Here is a 15,863-nt window from a genome sequence, read left to right as displayed (position 1 = left end):
CTGTTCCTGGATATTCCTCAACTCTCGTTTTTCAAGGAACTTATCATTTATAGATCCCTCAGTGGACAGAGTGTCAAGTAAAATGAGACAAAATTGAAATGGAAGTTGTGGAAATGTCATTGTGAGATTGCATAAGAACTCAAATTGCTCTCACAAGCTAACGAATACCTAAACCCTTTTGATAAAACCCCTTTAGTTGTTATGATGTGACCATATATGAAAGCCATCTGTGATTTATCTGTTCTTACTATGCAACAAGCTTGGCAATGACAAGTTAAAAATAAAATGTATGTACATTTTAGAATGGAGAATGCGGGCATCGATCCCGCTACCTCTCGCATGCTAAGCGAGCGCTCTACCATTTGAGCTAATTCCCCTGTGTGCTCCCTCAGAATAACATTTCAAAAGTAATGTTAATGCCTACCACACTTTATTTGACGTCAAATTGCCCATTACATGAGTGTTCAGTTCACTCCTAACTGATGCCTTACCTCCACTTAGGGGATGTTTTACAGTTCAGGTTGGCCTGTTTAGTACTTGAATAGGAGTAATATCGCTGTATGTTAATCTAGACTAATGCCCTACCTAATCTTGAAGTTACATTTCCCACCAATGGGAAACCAAAGATATACAATTTTTGGGAGTTATTGCATGTCTAATGCAAGATTAATTGCCATATTATGAGATCCAATGCAATAATCCTGCAAAAATTACTCGTTTTCGCCCAACGTGGGGTCCGAACCCACGACCCTGAGATTAAGAGTCTCATGCTCTACCGACTGAGCTAGCCGGGCTCCCTCTTTAAAGTAGTATGCAAACTGATCGTTTTTCATTATGAAAACCAGTTCCTGGATATTCCTCAACTCTCGTTTTTCAAGGAACTTATCATTTATAGATCCCTCAGTGGACAGAGTGTCAAGTAAAATGAGACAAAATTGAAATGGAAGTTGTGGAAATATCATTGTGAGATTGCATAAGAACTCAAATTGCTCTCACAAGCTAACGAATACCTAAACCCTTTTGATAAAACCACTTTAGTTGTTATGATGTGACCATATATGAAAGCCATCTGTGATTTATCTGTTCTTACTATGCAACAAGCTTGGCAATGACAAGTTAAAAATAAAATGTATGTAAACTTTAGAATGTAGAATGCGGGCATCGATCCCGCTACCTCTCGCATGCTAAGCGAGCGCTCTACCATTTGAGCTAATTCCCCTGTGTGCTCCCTCAGAATAACATTTCAAAAGTAATGTTAATGACTACCACACTTTTTTTGACGTCAAATTGCCCATTACATGAGTGTTCAGTTCACTCCTAACTGATGCCTTACCTCCACTTAGGGGATGTTTTACAGTTCAGGTTGGCCTGTTTAGTACTTGAATAGGAGTAATATCGCTGTATGTTAATCTAGACTAATGCCCTACCTAATCTTGAAGTTACATTTCCCACCAATGGGTAATATCGCTGTATGTTAATCTAGACTAATGCCCTACTTAATCTTGAAGTTACATTTCCCACCAATGGGAAACCAAAGATATACAATTTTTGGGAGTTATTGCATGTCTAATGCAAGATTAATTGCCATATTATGAGATCCAATGCAATAATCCTGCAAAAATTACTTGTTTTCGCCCAACGTGGGGCTCAAACCCACGACCCTGAGATTAAGAATTTCATGCTATACCGACTGAGCTAGCCGGGCTCCCTCTTTAAAGTAGTATGCAAACTGATCGTTTTTCATTAAGAAAACCTGTTCCTGGATATTCCTCAACTCTCGTTTTTCAAGGAACTTATCATTTATAGATCCCTCAGTGGACAGAGTGTCAAGTAAAATGAGACAAAATTGAAATGGAAGTTGTGGAAATGTCATTGTGAGATTGCATAAGAACTCAAATTGCTCTCACAAGCTAACGAATACCTAAACCCTTTTGATAAAACCCCTTTAGTTGTTATGATGTGACCATATATGAAAGCCATCTGTGATTTATCTGTTCTTACTATGCAACAAGCTTGGCAATGACAAGTTAAAAATAAAATGTATGTACATTTTAGAATGGAGAATGCGGGCATCGATCCCTCTACCTCTCGCATGCTAAGCGAGCGCTCTACCATTTGAGCTAATTCCCCTGTGTGCTCCCTCAGAATAACATTTCAAAAGTAATGTTAATGCCTACCACACTTTATTTGACGTCAAATTGCCCATTACATGAGTGTTCAGTTCACTCCTAACTGATGCCTTACCTCCACTTAGGGGATGTTTTACAGTTCAGGTTGGCCTGTTTAGTACTTGAATAGGAGTAATATCGCTGTATGTTAATCTAGACTAATGCCCTACCTAATCTTGAAGTTACATTTCCCACCAATGGGTAATATCGCTGTATGTTAATCTAGACTAATGCCCTACTTAATCTTGAAGTTACATTTCCCACCAATGGGAAACCAAAGATATACAATTTTTGGGAGTTATTGCATGTCTAATGCAAGATTAATTGCCATATTATGAGATCCAATGCAATAATCCTGCAAAAATTACTTGTTTTCGCCCAACGTGGGGCTCAAACCCACGACCCTGAGATTAAGAGTTTCATGCTCTACCGACTGATCTAGCCGGGCTCCCTCTTTAAAGTAGTATGCAAACTGATCGTTTTTCATTAAGAAAACCAGTTCCTGGATATTCCTCAACTCTCGTTTTTCAAGGAACTTATCATTTATAGATCCATCAGTGGACAGAGTGTCAAGTAAAATGAGACAAAATTGAAATGGAAGTTGTGGAAATGTCATTGTGAGATTGCATAAGAACTCAAATTGCTCTCACAAGCTAACGAATACCTAAACCCTTTTGATAAAACCACTTTAGTTGTTATGATGTGACCATATATGAAAGCCATCTGTGATTTATCTGTTCTTACTATGCAACAAGCTTGGCAATGACAAGTTAAAAATAAAATGTATGTACATTTTAGAATGGAGAATGCGGGCATCGATCCCGCTACCTCTCGCATGCTAAGCGAGCGCTCTACCATTTGAGCTAATTCCCCTGTGGGCTCCCACAGAATAACATTTCAAAAGTAATGTTAATGCCTACCACACTTTATTTGACGTCAAATTGCCCATTACATGAGTGTTCAGTTCACTCCTAACTGATGCCTTACCTCCACTTAGGGGATGTTTTACAGTTCAGGTTGGCCTGTTTAGTACTTGAATAGGAGTAATATCGCTGTATGTTAATCTAGACTAATGCCCTACTTAATCTTGAAGTTACATTTCCCACCAATGGGAAAGCAAAGATATACAATTTTTGGGAGTTATTGCATGTCTAATGCAAGATTAATTGCCATATTATGAGATCCAATGCAATAATCCTGCAAAAATTACTCGTTTTCGCCCAACGTGGGGCTCGAACCTCCGACCCTGAGATTAAGAATCTCATGCTCTACCGACTGAGCTAGCCGGGCTCCCTCGTTAAAATATTATGCAAACTGATAATTTTTCATTAAGAAAACCAGTTCCTGGATATTCCTCAACTCTTGTTTTTCAAGGAACTTATCATTTATAGATCCCTCAGTGGACAGAGTGTCAAGTAAAATGAGACAAAATTGAAATGGAAGTTGTGGAAATGTCATTGTGAGATTGCATAAGAACTCAAATTGCTCTCACAAGCTAACGAATACCTAAATCCTTTTGATAAAACCCCTTTAGTTGTTATGATGTGACCATATATGAAAGCCATCTGTGATTTATCTGTTCTTACTATGCAACAAGCTTGGCAATGATAAGTTAAAAATAAAATGTATGTACATTTTAGAATGGAGAATGCGGGCATCGATCCCGCTACCTCTCGCATGCTAAGCGAGCGCTCTACCATTTGAGCTAATTCCCCTGTGTGCTCCCTCAGAATAACATTTCAAAAGTAATGTTAATGCCTTCCACACTTTATTTGAAGTCAAATTGCCCATTACATGAGTGTTCAGTTCACTCCTAACTGATGCCTTACCTCCACTTAGGGGATGTTTTACAGTTCAGGTTGGCCTGTTTAGTACTTGAATAGGAGTAATATCGCTGTATGTTAATCTAGACTAATGCCCTACCTAATCTTGAAGTTACATTTCCCACCAATGGGAAACCAAAGATATACAATTTTTGGGAGTTATTGCATGCCTAATGCAAGATTAATTGCCATATTATGAGAGCCAATGAAATAATCCTGCAAAAATTACTCGTTTTCACCCAACATGGGGCTCGAACCCACGACCCTGAGATTAAGAGTCTCATGCTCTACCGACTGAGCTAGCCGGGCTCCCTCTTTAAAGTAGTATGCAAACTGATCGTTTTTCATTAAGAAAACCAGTTCCTGGATATTCCTCAACTCTCGTTTTTCAAGGAACTTATCATTTATAGATCCCTCAGTGGACAGAGTGTCAAGTAAAATGAGACAAAATTGAAATGGAAGTTGTGGAAATGTCATTGTGAGATTGCATAAGAACTCAAATTGCTCTCACAAGCTAACGAATACCTAAATCCTTTTGATAAAACCCCTTTAGTTGTTATGATGTGACCATATATGAAAGCCATCTGTGATTTATCTGTTCTTACTATGCAACAAGCTTGGCAATGACAAGTTAAAAATAAAATGTATATACATTTTAGAATGGAGAATGCGGGTATCGATCCCGCTACCTCTCGCATGCTAAGCAAGCGCTCTACCATTTGAGCTAATTCCCCTGTTTGCTCTCCTCCGAATAACATTTCAAAAGTAATGTTAATGCCTTCCACACTTTATTTGAAGTCAAATTGCCCATTACATGAGTGTTCAGTTCACTCCTAACTGATGCCTTACCTCCACTTAGGGGATGTTTTACAGTTCAGGTTGGCCTGTTTAGTACTTGAATAGGAGTAATATCGCTGTATGTTAATCTAGACTAATGCCCTACCTAATCTTGAAGTTACATTTCCCACCAATGGGAAACCAAAGATATAAATTTTTTGGGAGTTATTGCATGTCTAATGCAAGATTAATTGCCATATTATGAGATCCAATGCAATAATCCTGCAAAAATTACTTGTTTTCGCCCAACGTGGGGCTCGAACCCACGACCCTGAGATTAAGAGTTTCATGCTCTACCAACTGAGCTAGCCAGGCTCCCTCTTTAAAGTAGTATGCAAACTGATCGTTTTTCATTAAGAAAACCAGTTCCTGGATATTCCTCAACTCTCGTTTTTCAAGGAACTTATCATTTATAGATCCCTCAGTGGACAGAGTGTCAAGTAAAATGAGACAAAATTGAAATGGAAGTTGTGGAAATGTCATTGTGAGATTGCATAAGAACTCAAACTTGCTCTCACAAGCTAACAAATACCTAAATCCTTTTGATAAAACCCCTTTAGTTGTTATGATGTGACCATATATGAAAGCCATCTGTGATTTATCTGTTCTTACTATGCAACAAGCTTGGCAATGACAAGTTAAAAATATAATGTATGTACATTTTAGAATGGAGAATGCGGGTATCGATCCCGCTACCTCTCGCATGCTAAGCAAGCGCTCTACCATTTGAGCTAATTCCCCTGTTTGCTCTCCTCAGAATAACATTTCAAAAGTAATGTTGATGCCTTCCACACTTTATTTGAAGTCAAATTGCCCATTACATGAGTGTTCAGTTCACTCCTAACTGATGCCTTACCTCCACTTAGGGGATGTTTTACAGTTCAGGTTGGCCTGTTTAGTACTTGAATAGGAGTAATATCGCTGTATGTTAATCTAGACTAATGCCCTACCTAATCTTGAAGTTACATTTCCCACCAATGGGAAACCAAAGATATACAATTTTTGGGAGTTATTGCATGTCTAATGCAAGATTAATTGCCATATTATGAGATCCAATGCAATAATCCTGCAAAAATTACTCGTTTTCGCCCAACGTGGGGCTCGAACCCACGACCCTGAGATTAAGAGTCTCATGCTCTACCGACTGAGCTAGCCGGGCTCCCTCTTTAAAGTAGTATGCAAACTGATCGTTTTTCATTATGAAAACCAGTTCCTGGATATTCCTCAACTCTCGTTTTTCAAGGAACTTATCATTTATAGATCCCTCAGTGGACAGAGTGTCAAGTAAAATGAGACAAAATTGAAATGGAAGTTGTGGAAATATCATTGTGAGATTGCATAAGAACTCAAATTGCTCTCACAAGCTAACGAATACCTAAACCCTTTTGATAAAACCACTTTAGTTGTTATGATGTGACCATATATGAAAGCCATCTGTGATTTATCTGTTCTTACTATGCAACAAGCTTGGCAATGACAAGTTAAAAATAAAATGTATGTAAACTTTAGAATGTAGAATGCGGGCATCGATCCCGCTACCTCTCGCATGCTAAGCGAGCGCTCTACCATTTGAGCTAATTCCCCTGTGTGCTCCCTCAGAATAACATTTCAAAAGTAATGTTAATGACTACCACACTTTATTTGACGTCAAATTGCCCATTACATGAGTGTTCAGTTCACTCCTAACTGATGCCTTACCTCCACTTAGGGGATGTTTTACAGTTCAGGTTGGCCTGTTTAGTACTTGAATAGGAGTAATATCGCTGTATGTTAATCTAGACTAATGCCCTACTTAATCTTGAAGTTACATTTCCCACCAATGGGAAACCAAAGATATACAATTTTTGGGAGTTATTGCATGTCTAATGCAAGATTAATTGCCATATTATGAGATCCAATGCAATAATCCTGCAAAAATTACTTGTTTTCGCCCAACGTGGGGCTCAAACCCACAACCCTGAGATTAAGAATTTCATGCTCTACCGACTGAGCTAGCCGGGCTCCCTCTTTAAAGTAGTATGCAAACTGATCGTTTTTCATTAAGAAAACCTGTTCCTGGATATTCCTCAACTCTCGTTTTTCAAGGAACTTATCATTTATAGATCCCTCAGTGGACAGAGTGTCAAGTAAAATGAGACAAAATTGAAATGGAAGTTGTGGAAATGTCATTGTGAGATTGCATAAGAACTCAAATTGCTCTCACAAGCTAACGAATACCTAAACCCTTTTGATAAAACCCCTTTAGTTGTTATGATGTGACCATATATGAAAGCCATCTGTGATTTATCTGTTCTTACTATGCAACAAGCTTGGCAATGACAAGTTAAAAATAAAATGTATGTACATTTTAGAATGGAGAATGCGGGCATCGATCCCGCTACCTCTCGCATGCTAAGCGAGCGCTCTACCATTTGAGCTAATTCCCCTGTGTGCTCCCTCAGAATAACATTTCAAAAGTAATGTTAATGCCTACCACACTTTATTTGACGTCAAATTGCCCATTACATGAGTGTTCAGTTCACTCCTAACTGATGCCTTACCTCCACTTAGGGGATGTTTTACAGTTCAGGTTGGCCTGTTTAGTACTTGAATAGGAGTAATATCGCTGTATGTTAATCTAGACTAATGCCCTACCTAATCTTGAAGTTACATTTCCCACCAATGGGAAACCAAAGATATACAATTTTTGGGAGTTATTGCATGTCTAATGCAAGATTAATTGCCATATTATGAGATCCAATGCAATAATCCTGCAAAAATTACTCGTTTTCGCCCAACGTGGGGTCCGAACCCACGACCCTGAGATTAAGAGTCTCATGCTCTACCGACTGAGCTAGCCGGGCTCCCTCTTTAAAGTAGTATGCAAACTGATCGTTTTTCATTATGAAAACCAGTTCCTGGATATTCCTCAACTCTCGTTTTTCAAGGAACTTATCATTTATAGATCCCTCAGTGGACAGAGTGTCAAGTAAAATGAGACAAAATTGAAATGGAAGTTGTGGAAATATCATTGTGAGATTGCATAAGAACTCAAATTGCTCTCACAAGCTAACGAATACCTAAACCCTTTTGATAAAACCACTTTAGTTGTTATGATGTGACCATATATGAAAGCCATCTGTGATTTATCTGTTCTTACTATGCAACAAGCTTGGCAATGACAAGTTAAAAATAAAATGTATGTAAACTTTAGAATGTAGAATGCGGGCATCGATCCCGCTACCTCTCGCATGCTAAGCGAGCGCTCTACCATTTGAGCTAATTCCCCTGTGTGCTCCCTCAGAATAACATTTCAAAAGTAATGTTAATGACTACCACACTTTTTTTGACGTCAAATTGCCCATTACATGAGTGTTCAGTTCACTCCTAACTGATGCCTTACCTCCACTTAGGGGATGTTTTACAGTTCAGGTTGGCCTGTTTAGTACTTGAATAGGAGTAATATCGCTGTATGTTAATCTAGACTAATGCCCTACCTAATCTTGAAGTTACATTTCCCACCAATGGGTAATATCGCTGTATGTTAATCTAGACTAATGCCCTACTTAATCTTGAAGTTACATTTCCCACCAATGGGAAACCAAAGATATACAATTTTTGGGAGTTATTGCATGTCTAATGCAAGATTAATTGCCATATTATGAGATCCAATGCAATAATCCTGCAAAAATTACTTGTTTTCGCCCAACGTGGGGCTCAAACCCACGACCCTGAGATTAAGAATTTCATGCTATACCGACTGAGCTAGCCGGGCTCCCTCTTTAAAGTAGTATGCAAACTGATCGTTTTTCATTAAGAAAACCTGTTCCTGGATATTCCTCAACTCTCGTTTTTCAAGGAACTTATCATTTATAGATCCCTCAGTGGACAGAGTGTCAAGTAAAATGAGACAAAATTGAAATGGAAGTTGTGGAAATGTCATTGTGAGATTGCATAAGAACTCAAATTGCTCTCACAAGCTAACGAATACCTAAACCCTTTTGATAAAACCCCTTTAGTTGTTATGATGTGACCATATATGAAAGCCATCTGTGATTTATCTGTTCTTACTATGCAACAAGCTTGGCAATGACAAGTTAAAAATAAAATGTATGTACATTTTAGAATGGAGAATGCGGGCATCGATCCCTCTACCTCTCGCATGCTAAGCGAGCGCTCTACCATTTGAGCTAATTCCCCTGTGTGCTCCCTCAGAATAACATTTCAAAAGTAATGTTAATGCCTACCACACTTTATTTGACGTCAAATTGCCCATTACATGAGTGTTCAGTTCACTCCTAACTGATGCCTTACCTCCACTTAGGGGATGTTTTACAGTTCAGGTTGGCCTGTTTAGTACTTGAATAGGAGTAATATCGCTGTATGTTAATCTAGACTAATGCCCTACCTAATCTTGAAGTTACATTTCCCACCAATGGGTAATATCGCTGTATGTTAATCTAGACTAATGCCCTACTTAATCTTGAAGTTACATTTCCCACCAATGGGAAACCAAAGATATACAATTTTTGGGAGTTATTGCATGTCTAATGCAAGATTAATTGCCATATTATGAGATCCAATGCAATAATCCTGCAAAAATTACTTGTTTTCGCCCAACGTGGGGCTCAAACCCACGACCCTGAGATTAAGAGTTTCATGCTCTACCGACTGATCTAGCCGGGCTCCCTCTTTAAAGTAGTATGCAAACTGATCGTTTTTCATTAAGAAAACCAGTTCCTGGATATTCCTCAACTCTCGTTTTTCAAGGAACTTATCATTTATAGATCCATCAGTGGACAGAGTGTCAAGTAAAATGAGACAAAATTGAAATGGAAGTTGTGGAAATGTCATTGTGAGATTGCATAAGAACTCAAATTGCTCTCACAAGCTAACGAATACCTAAACCCTTTTGATAAAACCACTTTAGTTGTTATGATGTGACCATATATGAAAGCCATCTGTGATTTATCTGTTCTTACTATGCAACAAGCTTGGCAATGACAAGTTAAAAATAAAATGTATGTACATTTTAGAATGGAGAATGCGGGCATCGATCCCGCTACCTCTCGCATGCTAAGCGAGCGCTCTACCATTTGAGCTAATTCCCCTGTGGGCTCCCACAGAATAACATTTCAAAAGTAATGTTAATGCCTACCACACTTTATTTGACGTCAAATTGCCCATTACATGAGTGTTCAGTTCACTCCTAACTGATGCCTTACCTCCACTTAGGGGATGTTTTACAGTTCAGGTTGGCCTGTTTAGTACTTGAATAGGAGTAATATCGCTGTATGTTAATCTAGACTAATGCCCTACTTAATCTTGAAGTTACATTTCCCACCAATGGGAAAGCAAAGATATACAATTTTTGGGAGTTATTGCATGTCTAATGCAAGATTAATTGCCATATTATGAGATCCAATGCAATAATCCTGCAAAAATTACTCGTTTTCGCCCAACGTGGGGCTCGAACCTCCGACCCTGAGATTAAGAATCTCATGCTCTACCGACTGAGCTAGCCGGGCTCCCTCGTTAAAATATTATGCAAACTGATAATTTTTCATTAAGAAAACCAGTTCCTGGATATTCCTCAACTCTTGTTTTTCAAGGAACTTATCATTTATAGATCCCTCAGTGGACAGAGTGTCAAGTAAAATGAGACAAAATTGAAATGGAAGTTGTGGAAATGTCATTGTGAGATTGCATAAGAACTCAAATTGCTCTCACAAGCTAACGAATACCTAAATCCTTTTGATAAAACCCCTTTAGTTGTTATGATGTGACCATATATGAAAGCCATCTGTGATTTATCTGTTCTTACTATGCAACAAGCTTGGCAATGATAAGTTAAAAATAAAATGTATGTACATTTTAGAATGGAGAATGCGGGCATCGATCCCGCTACCTCTCGCATGCTAAGCGAGCGCTCTACCATTTGAGCTAATTCCCCTGTGTGCTCCCTCAGAATAACATTTCAAAAGTAATGCTAATGCCTACCACACTTTATTTGACGTCAAATTGCCCATTACATGAGTGTTCAGTTCACTCCTAACTGATGCCTTACCTCCACTTAGGGGATGTTTTACAGTTCAGGTTGGCCTGTTTAGTACTTGAATAGGAGTAATATCGCTGTATGTTAATCTAGACTAATGCCCTACCTAATCTTGAAGTTACATTTCCCACCAATGGGAAACCAAAGATATACAATTTTTGGGAGTTATTGCATGTCTAATGCAAGATTAATTGCCATATTATGAGATCCAATGCAATAATCCTGCAAAAATTACTTGTTTTCGCCCAACGTGGGGCTCAAACCCACGACCCTGAGATTAAGAGTCTCATGCTCTACCGACTGAGCTAGCCGGGCTCCCTCTTTAAAGTAGTATGCAAACTGATCGTTTTTCATTAAGAAAACCAGTTCCTGGATATTCCTCAACTCTTGTTTTTCAAGGAACTTATCATTTATAGATCCTTCAGTGGACAGAGTGTCAAGTAAATGAGACAAAATTGAAATGGAAGTTGTGGAAATGTCATTGTGAGATTGCATAAGAACTCAAATTGCTCTCACAAGCTAACGAATACCTAAACCCTTTTGATAAAACCACTTTAGTTGTTATGATGTGACCATATATGAAAGCCATCTGTGATTTATCTGTTCTTACTATGCAACAAGCTTGGCAATGACAAGTTAAAAATAAAATGTATGTACATTTTAGAATGGAGAATGCGGGCATCGATCCCGCTACCTCTCGCATGCTAAGCGAGCGCTCTACCATTTGAGCTAATTCCCCTGTGTGCTCCCTCAGAATAACATTTCAAAAGTAATGTTAATGACTACCACACTTTATTTGACGTCAAATTGCCCATTACATGAGTGTTCAGTTCACTCCTAACTGATGCCTTACCTCCACTTAGGGGATGTTTTACAGTTCAGGTTGGCCTGTTTAGTACTTGAATAGGAGTACTATCGCTGTATGTTAATCTAGACTAATGCCCTACTTAATCTTGAAGTTACATTTCCCACCAATGGGAAACCAAAGATATACAATTTTTGGGAGTTATTGCATGTCTAATGCAAGATTAATTGCCATATTATGAGATCCAATGCAATAATCCTGCAAAAATTACTTGTTTTCGCCCAACGTGGGGCTCAAACCCATGACCCTGAGATTAAGAGTTTCATGCTCTACCGACTGAGCTAGCCGGGCTCCCTCTTTAAAGTAGTATGCAAACTGATCGTTTTTCATTAAGAAAACCAGTTCCTGGATATTCCTCAACTCTCGTTTTTCAAGGAACTTATCATTTATAGATCCATCAGTGGACAGAGTGTCAAGTAAAATGAGACAAAATTGAAATGGAAGTTGTGGAAATGTTATTGTGAGATTGCATAAGAACTCAAATTGCTCTCACAAGCTAACGAATACCTAAACCCTTTTGATAAAACCACTTTAGTTGTTATGATGTGACCATATATGAAAGCCATCTGTGATTTATCTGTTCTTACTATGCAACAAGCTTGGCAATGACAAGTTAAAAATAAAATGTATGTACATTTTAGAATGGAGAATGCGGGCATCGATCCCGCTACCTCTCGCATGCTAAGCGAGCGCTCTACCATTTGAGCTAATTCCCCTGTGGGCTCCCACAGAATAACATTTCAAAAGTAATGTTAATGCCTACCACACTTTATTTGACGTCAAATTGCCCATTACATGAGTGTTCAGTTCACTCCTAACTGATGCCTTACCTCCACTTAGGGGATGTTTTACAGTTCAGGTTGGCCTGTTTAGTACTTGAATAGGAGTAATATCGCTGTATGTTAATCTAGACTAATGCCCTACTTAATCTTGAAGTTACATTTCCCACCAATGGGAAAGCAAAGATATACAATTTTTGGGAGTTATTGCATGTCTAATGCAAGATTAATTGCCATATTATGAGATCCAATGCAATAATCCTGCAAAAATTACTCGTTTTCGCCCAACGTGGGGCTCGAACCTCCGACCCTGAGATTAAGAAACTCATGCTCTACCGACTGAGCTAGCCGGGCTCCCTCTTTAAAATATTATGCAAACTGATCATTTTTCATTAAGAAAACCAGTTCCTGGATATTCCTCAACTCTTGTTTTTCAAGGAACTTATCATTTATAGATCCCTCAGTGGACAGAGTGTCAAGTAAAATGAGACAAAATTGAAATGGAAGTTGTGGAAATGTCATTGTGAGATTGCATAAGAACTCAAATTGCTCTCACAAGCTAACGAATACCTAAACCCTTTTGATAAAACCCCTTTAGTTGTTATGATGTGACCATATATGAAAGCCATCTGTGATTTATCTGTTCTTACTATGCAACAAGCTTGGCAATGACAAGTTAAAAATAAAATGTATGTACATTTTAGAATGGAGAATGCGGGCATCGATCCCTCTACCTCTCGCATGCTAAGCGAGCGCTCTACCATTTGAGCTAATTCCCCTGTGTGCTCCCTCAGAATAACATTTCAAAAGTAATGTTAATGCCTACCACACTTTATTTGACGTCAAATTGCCCATTACATGAGTGTTCAGTTCACTCCTAACTGATGCCTTACCTCCACTTAGGGGATGTTTTACAGTTCAGGTTGGCCTGTTTAGTACTTGAATAGGAGTAATATCGCTGTATGTTAATCTAGACTAATGCCCTACTTAATCTTGAAGTTACATTTCCCACCAATGGGAAAGCAAAGATATACAATTTTTGGGAGTTATTGCATGTCTAATGCAAGATTAATTGCCATATTATGAGATCCAATGCAATAATCCTGCAAAAATTACTCGTTTTCGCCCAACGTGGGGCTCGAACCTCCGACCCTGAGATTAAGAATCTCATGCTCTACCGACTGAGCTAGCCGGGCTCCCTCTTTAAAATATTATGCAAACTGATAATTTTTCATTAAGAAAACCAGTTCCTGGATATTCCTCAACTCTTGTTTTTCAAGGAACTTATCATTTATAGATCCCTCAGTGGACAGAGTGTCAAGTAAAATGAGACAAAATTGAAATGGAAGTTGTGGAAATGTCATTGTGAGATTGCATAAGAACTCAAATTGCTCTCACAAGCTAACGAATACCTAAATCCTTTTGATAAAACCCCTTTAGTTGTTATGATGTGACCATATATGAAAGCCATCTGTGATTTATCTGTTCTTACTATGCAACAAGCTTGGCAATGATAAGTTAAAAATAAAATGTATGTACATTTTAGAATGGAGAATGCGGGCATCGATCCCGCTACCTCTCGCATGCTAAGCGAGCGCTCTACCATTTGAGCTAATTCCCCTGTGTGCTCCCTCAGAATAACATTTCAAAAGTAATGCTAATGCCTACCACACTTTATTTGACGTCAAATTGCCCATTACATGAGTGTTCAGTTCACTCCTAACTGATGCCTTACCTCCACTTAGGGGATGTTTTACAGTTCAGGTTGGCCTGTTTAGTACTTGAATAGGAGTAATATCGCTGTATGTTAATCTAGACTAATGCCCTACCTAATCTTGAAGTTACATTTCCCACCAATGGGAAACCAAAGATATACAATTTTTGGGAGTTATTGCATGTCTAATGCAAGATTAATTGCCATATTATGAGATCCAATGCAATAATCCTGCAAAAATTACTTGTTTTCGCCCAACGTGGGGCTCAAACCCACGACCCTGAGATTAAGAGTCTCATGCTCTACCGACTGAGCTAGCCGGGCTCCCTCTTTAAAGTAGTATGCAAACTGATCGTTTTTCATTAAGAAAACCAGTTCCTGGATATTCCTCAACTCTTGTTTTTCAAGGAACTTATCATTTATAGATCCTTCAGTGGACAGAGTGTCAAGTAAATGAGACAAAATTGAAATGGAAGTTGTGGAAATGTCATTGTGAGATTGCATAAGAACTCAAATTGCTCTCACAAGCTAACGAATACCTAAACCCTTTTGATAAAACCACTTTAGTTGTTATGATGTGACCATATATGAAAGCCATCTGTGATTTATCTGTTCTTACTATGCAACAAGCTTGGCAATGACAAGTTAAAAATAAAATGTATGTACATTTTAGAATGGAGAATGCGGGCATCGATCCCGCTACCTCTCGCATGCTAAGCGAGCGCTCTACCATTTGAGCTAATTCCCCTGTGTGCTCCCTCAGAATAACATTTCAAAAGTAATGTTAATGACTACCACACTTTATTTGACGTCAAATTGCCCATTACATGAGTGTTCAGTTCACTCCTAACTGATGCCTTACCTCCACTTAGGGGATGTTTTACAGTTCAGGTTGGCCTGTTTAGTACTTGAATAGGAGTACTATCGCTGTATGTTAATCTAGACTAATGCCCTACTTAATCTTGAAGTTACATTTCCCACCAATGGGAAACCAAAGATATACAATTTTTGGGAGTTATTGCATGTCTAATGCAAGATTAATTGCCATATTATGAGATCCAATGCAATAATCCTGCAAAAATTACTTGTTTTCGCCCAACGTGGGGCTCAAACCCACGACCCTGAGATTAAGAGTTTCATGCTCTACCGACTGAGCTAGCCGGGCTCCCTCTTTAAAGTAGTATGCAAACTGATCGTTTTTCATTAAGAAAACCAGTTCCTGGATATTCCTCAACTCTCGTTTTTCAAGGAACTTATCATTTATAGATCCATCAGTGGACAGAGTGTCAAGTAAAATGAGACAAAATTGAAATGGAAGTTGTGGAAATGTTATTGTGAGATTGCATAAGAACTCAAATTGCTCTCACAAGCTAACGAATACCTAAACCCTTTTGATAAAACCACTTTAGTTGTTATGATGTGACCATATATGAAAGCCATCTGTGATTTATCTGTTCTTACTATGCAACAAGCTTGGCAATGACAAGTTAAAAATAAAATGTATGTACATTTTAGAATGGAGAATGCGGGCATCGATCCCGCTACCTCTCGCATGCTAAGCGAGCGCTCTACCATTTGAGCTAATTCCCCTGTGGGCTCCCACAGAATAACATTTCAAAAGTAATGTTAATGCCTACCACACT

The 15,863-nt window shown here is 38.5% G+C and overlaps 20 non-coding genes across 20 annotated transcripts; all 20 read right to left on the bottom strand.

Annotated features, from left to right (window-relative positions):
- Nucleotides 1-304: 304 nt before the first annotated feature.
- TRNAA-AGC (transfer RNA alanine (anticodon AGC)) lies at nt 305-377 on the bottom strand. The gene has a single exon. It is a non-coding gene; the product is annotated as a tRNA-Ala (tRNA).
- Nucleotides 378-721: 344 nt separating this feature from the next.
- TRNAK-CUU (transfer RNA lysine (anticodon CUU)) lies at nt 722-794 on the bottom strand. Its single transcript has one exon. It is a non-coding gene; the product is annotated as a tRNA-Lys (tRNA).
- Nucleotides 795-2,968: 2,174 nt separating this feature from the next.
- Nucleotides 2,969-3,041, bottom strand: TRNAA-AGC (transfer RNA alanine (anticodon AGC)). Its single transcript has one exon. It is a non-coding gene; the product is annotated as a tRNA-Ala (tRNA).
- Nucleotides 3,042-3,810: 769 nt separating this feature from the next.
- On the bottom strand, nt 3,811-3,883 carry TRNAA-AGC (transfer RNA alanine (anticodon AGC)). Its single transcript has one exon. It is a non-coding gene; the product is annotated as a tRNA-Ala (tRNA).
- A 344-nt stretch (nt 3,884-4,227) lies between these two features.
- TRNAK-CUU (transfer RNA lysine (anticodon CUU)) lies at nt 4,228-4,300 on the bottom strand. Its single transcript has one exon. It is a non-coding gene; the product is annotated as a tRNA-Lys (tRNA).
- Nucleotides 4,301-4,652: 352 nt separating this feature from the next.
- TRNAA-AGC (transfer RNA alanine (anticodon AGC)) lies at nt 4,653-4,725 on the bottom strand. Its single transcript has one exon. It is a non-coding gene; the product is annotated as a tRNA-Ala (tRNA).
- A 345-nt stretch (nt 4,726-5,070) lies between these two features.
- Nucleotides 5,071-5,143, bottom strand: TRNAK-CUU (transfer RNA lysine (anticodon CUU)). The gene has a single exon. It is a non-coding gene; the product is annotated as a tRNA-Lys (tRNA).
- Nucleotides 5,144-5,496: 353 nt separating this feature from the next.
- Nucleotides 5,497-5,569, bottom strand: TRNAA-AGC (transfer RNA alanine (anticodon AGC)). Its single transcript has one exon. It is a non-coding gene; the product is annotated as a tRNA-Ala (tRNA).
- A 345-nt stretch (nt 5,570-5,914) lies between these two features.
- TRNAK-CUU (transfer RNA lysine (anticodon CUU)) lies at nt 5,915-5,987 on the bottom strand. Its single transcript has one exon. It is a non-coding gene; the product is annotated as a tRNA-Lys (tRNA).
- Nucleotides 5,988-7,181: 1,194 nt separating this feature from the next.
- TRNAA-AGC (transfer RNA alanine (anticodon AGC)) lies at nt 7,182-7,254 on the bottom strand. Its single transcript has one exon. It is a non-coding gene; the product is annotated as a tRNA-Ala (tRNA).
- Nucleotides 7,255-7,598: 344 nt separating this feature from the next.
- TRNAK-CUU (transfer RNA lysine (anticodon CUU)) lies at nt 7,599-7,671 on the bottom strand. The gene has a single exon. It is a non-coding gene; the product is annotated as a tRNA-Lys (tRNA).
- Nucleotides 7,672-9,845: 2,174 nt separating this feature from the next.
- Nucleotides 9,846-9,918, bottom strand: TRNAA-AGC (transfer RNA alanine (anticodon AGC)). Its single transcript has one exon. It is a non-coding gene; the product is annotated as a tRNA-Ala (tRNA).
- Nucleotides 9,919-10,687: 769 nt separating this feature from the next.
- On the bottom strand, nt 10,688-10,760 carry TRNAA-AGC (transfer RNA alanine (anticodon AGC)). The gene has a single exon. It is a non-coding gene; the product is annotated as a tRNA-Ala (tRNA).
- Nucleotides 10,761-11,104: 344 nt separating this feature from the next.
- On the bottom strand, nt 11,105-11,177 carry TRNAK-CUU (transfer RNA lysine (anticodon CUU)). The gene has a single exon. It is a non-coding gene; the product is annotated as a tRNA-Lys (tRNA).
- Nucleotides 11,178-11,528: 351 nt separating this feature from the next.
- On the bottom strand, nt 11,529-11,601 carry TRNAA-AGC (transfer RNA alanine (anticodon AGC)). The gene has a single exon. It is a non-coding gene; the product is annotated as a tRNA-Ala (tRNA).
- A 769-nt stretch (nt 11,602-12,370) lies between these two features.
- Nucleotides 12,371-12,443, bottom strand: TRNAA-AGC (transfer RNA alanine (anticodon AGC)). The gene has a single exon. It is a non-coding gene; the product is annotated as a tRNA-Ala (tRNA).
- A 1,611-nt stretch (nt 12,444-14,054) lies between these two features.
- TRNAA-AGC (transfer RNA alanine (anticodon AGC)) lies at nt 14,055-14,127 on the bottom strand. The gene has a single exon. It is a non-coding gene; the product is annotated as a tRNA-Ala (tRNA).
- A 344-nt stretch (nt 14,128-14,471) lies between these two features.
- Nucleotides 14,472-14,544, bottom strand: TRNAK-CUU (transfer RNA lysine (anticodon CUU)). Its single transcript has one exon. It is a non-coding gene; the product is annotated as a tRNA-Lys (tRNA).
- Nucleotides 14,545-14,895: 351 nt separating this feature from the next.
- On the bottom strand, nt 14,896-14,968 carry TRNAA-AGC (transfer RNA alanine (anticodon AGC)). The gene has a single exon. It is a non-coding gene; the product is annotated as a tRNA-Ala (tRNA).
- Nucleotides 14,969-15,737: 769 nt separating this feature from the next.
- TRNAA-AGC (transfer RNA alanine (anticodon AGC)) lies at nt 15,738-15,810 on the bottom strand. Its single transcript has one exon. It is a non-coding gene; the product is annotated as a tRNA-Ala (tRNA).
- Nucleotides 15,811-15,863: the final 53 nt, after the last annotated feature.

This window comes from Lissotriton helveticus, chromosome 1_2 (genome assembly GCF_964261635.1).
Source record: "Lissotriton helveticus chromosome 1_2, aLisHel1.1, whole genome shotgun sequence".
In the NCBI taxonomy this organism is placed as follows: domain Eukaryota; kingdom Metazoa; phylum Chordata; class Amphibia; order Caudata; family Salamandridae; genus Lissotriton; species Lissotriton helveticus.
The sequence above is the reverse complement of the archived record's forward strand: the minus strand, read 5'-3'. Positions and strand labels throughout refer to the sequence as shown.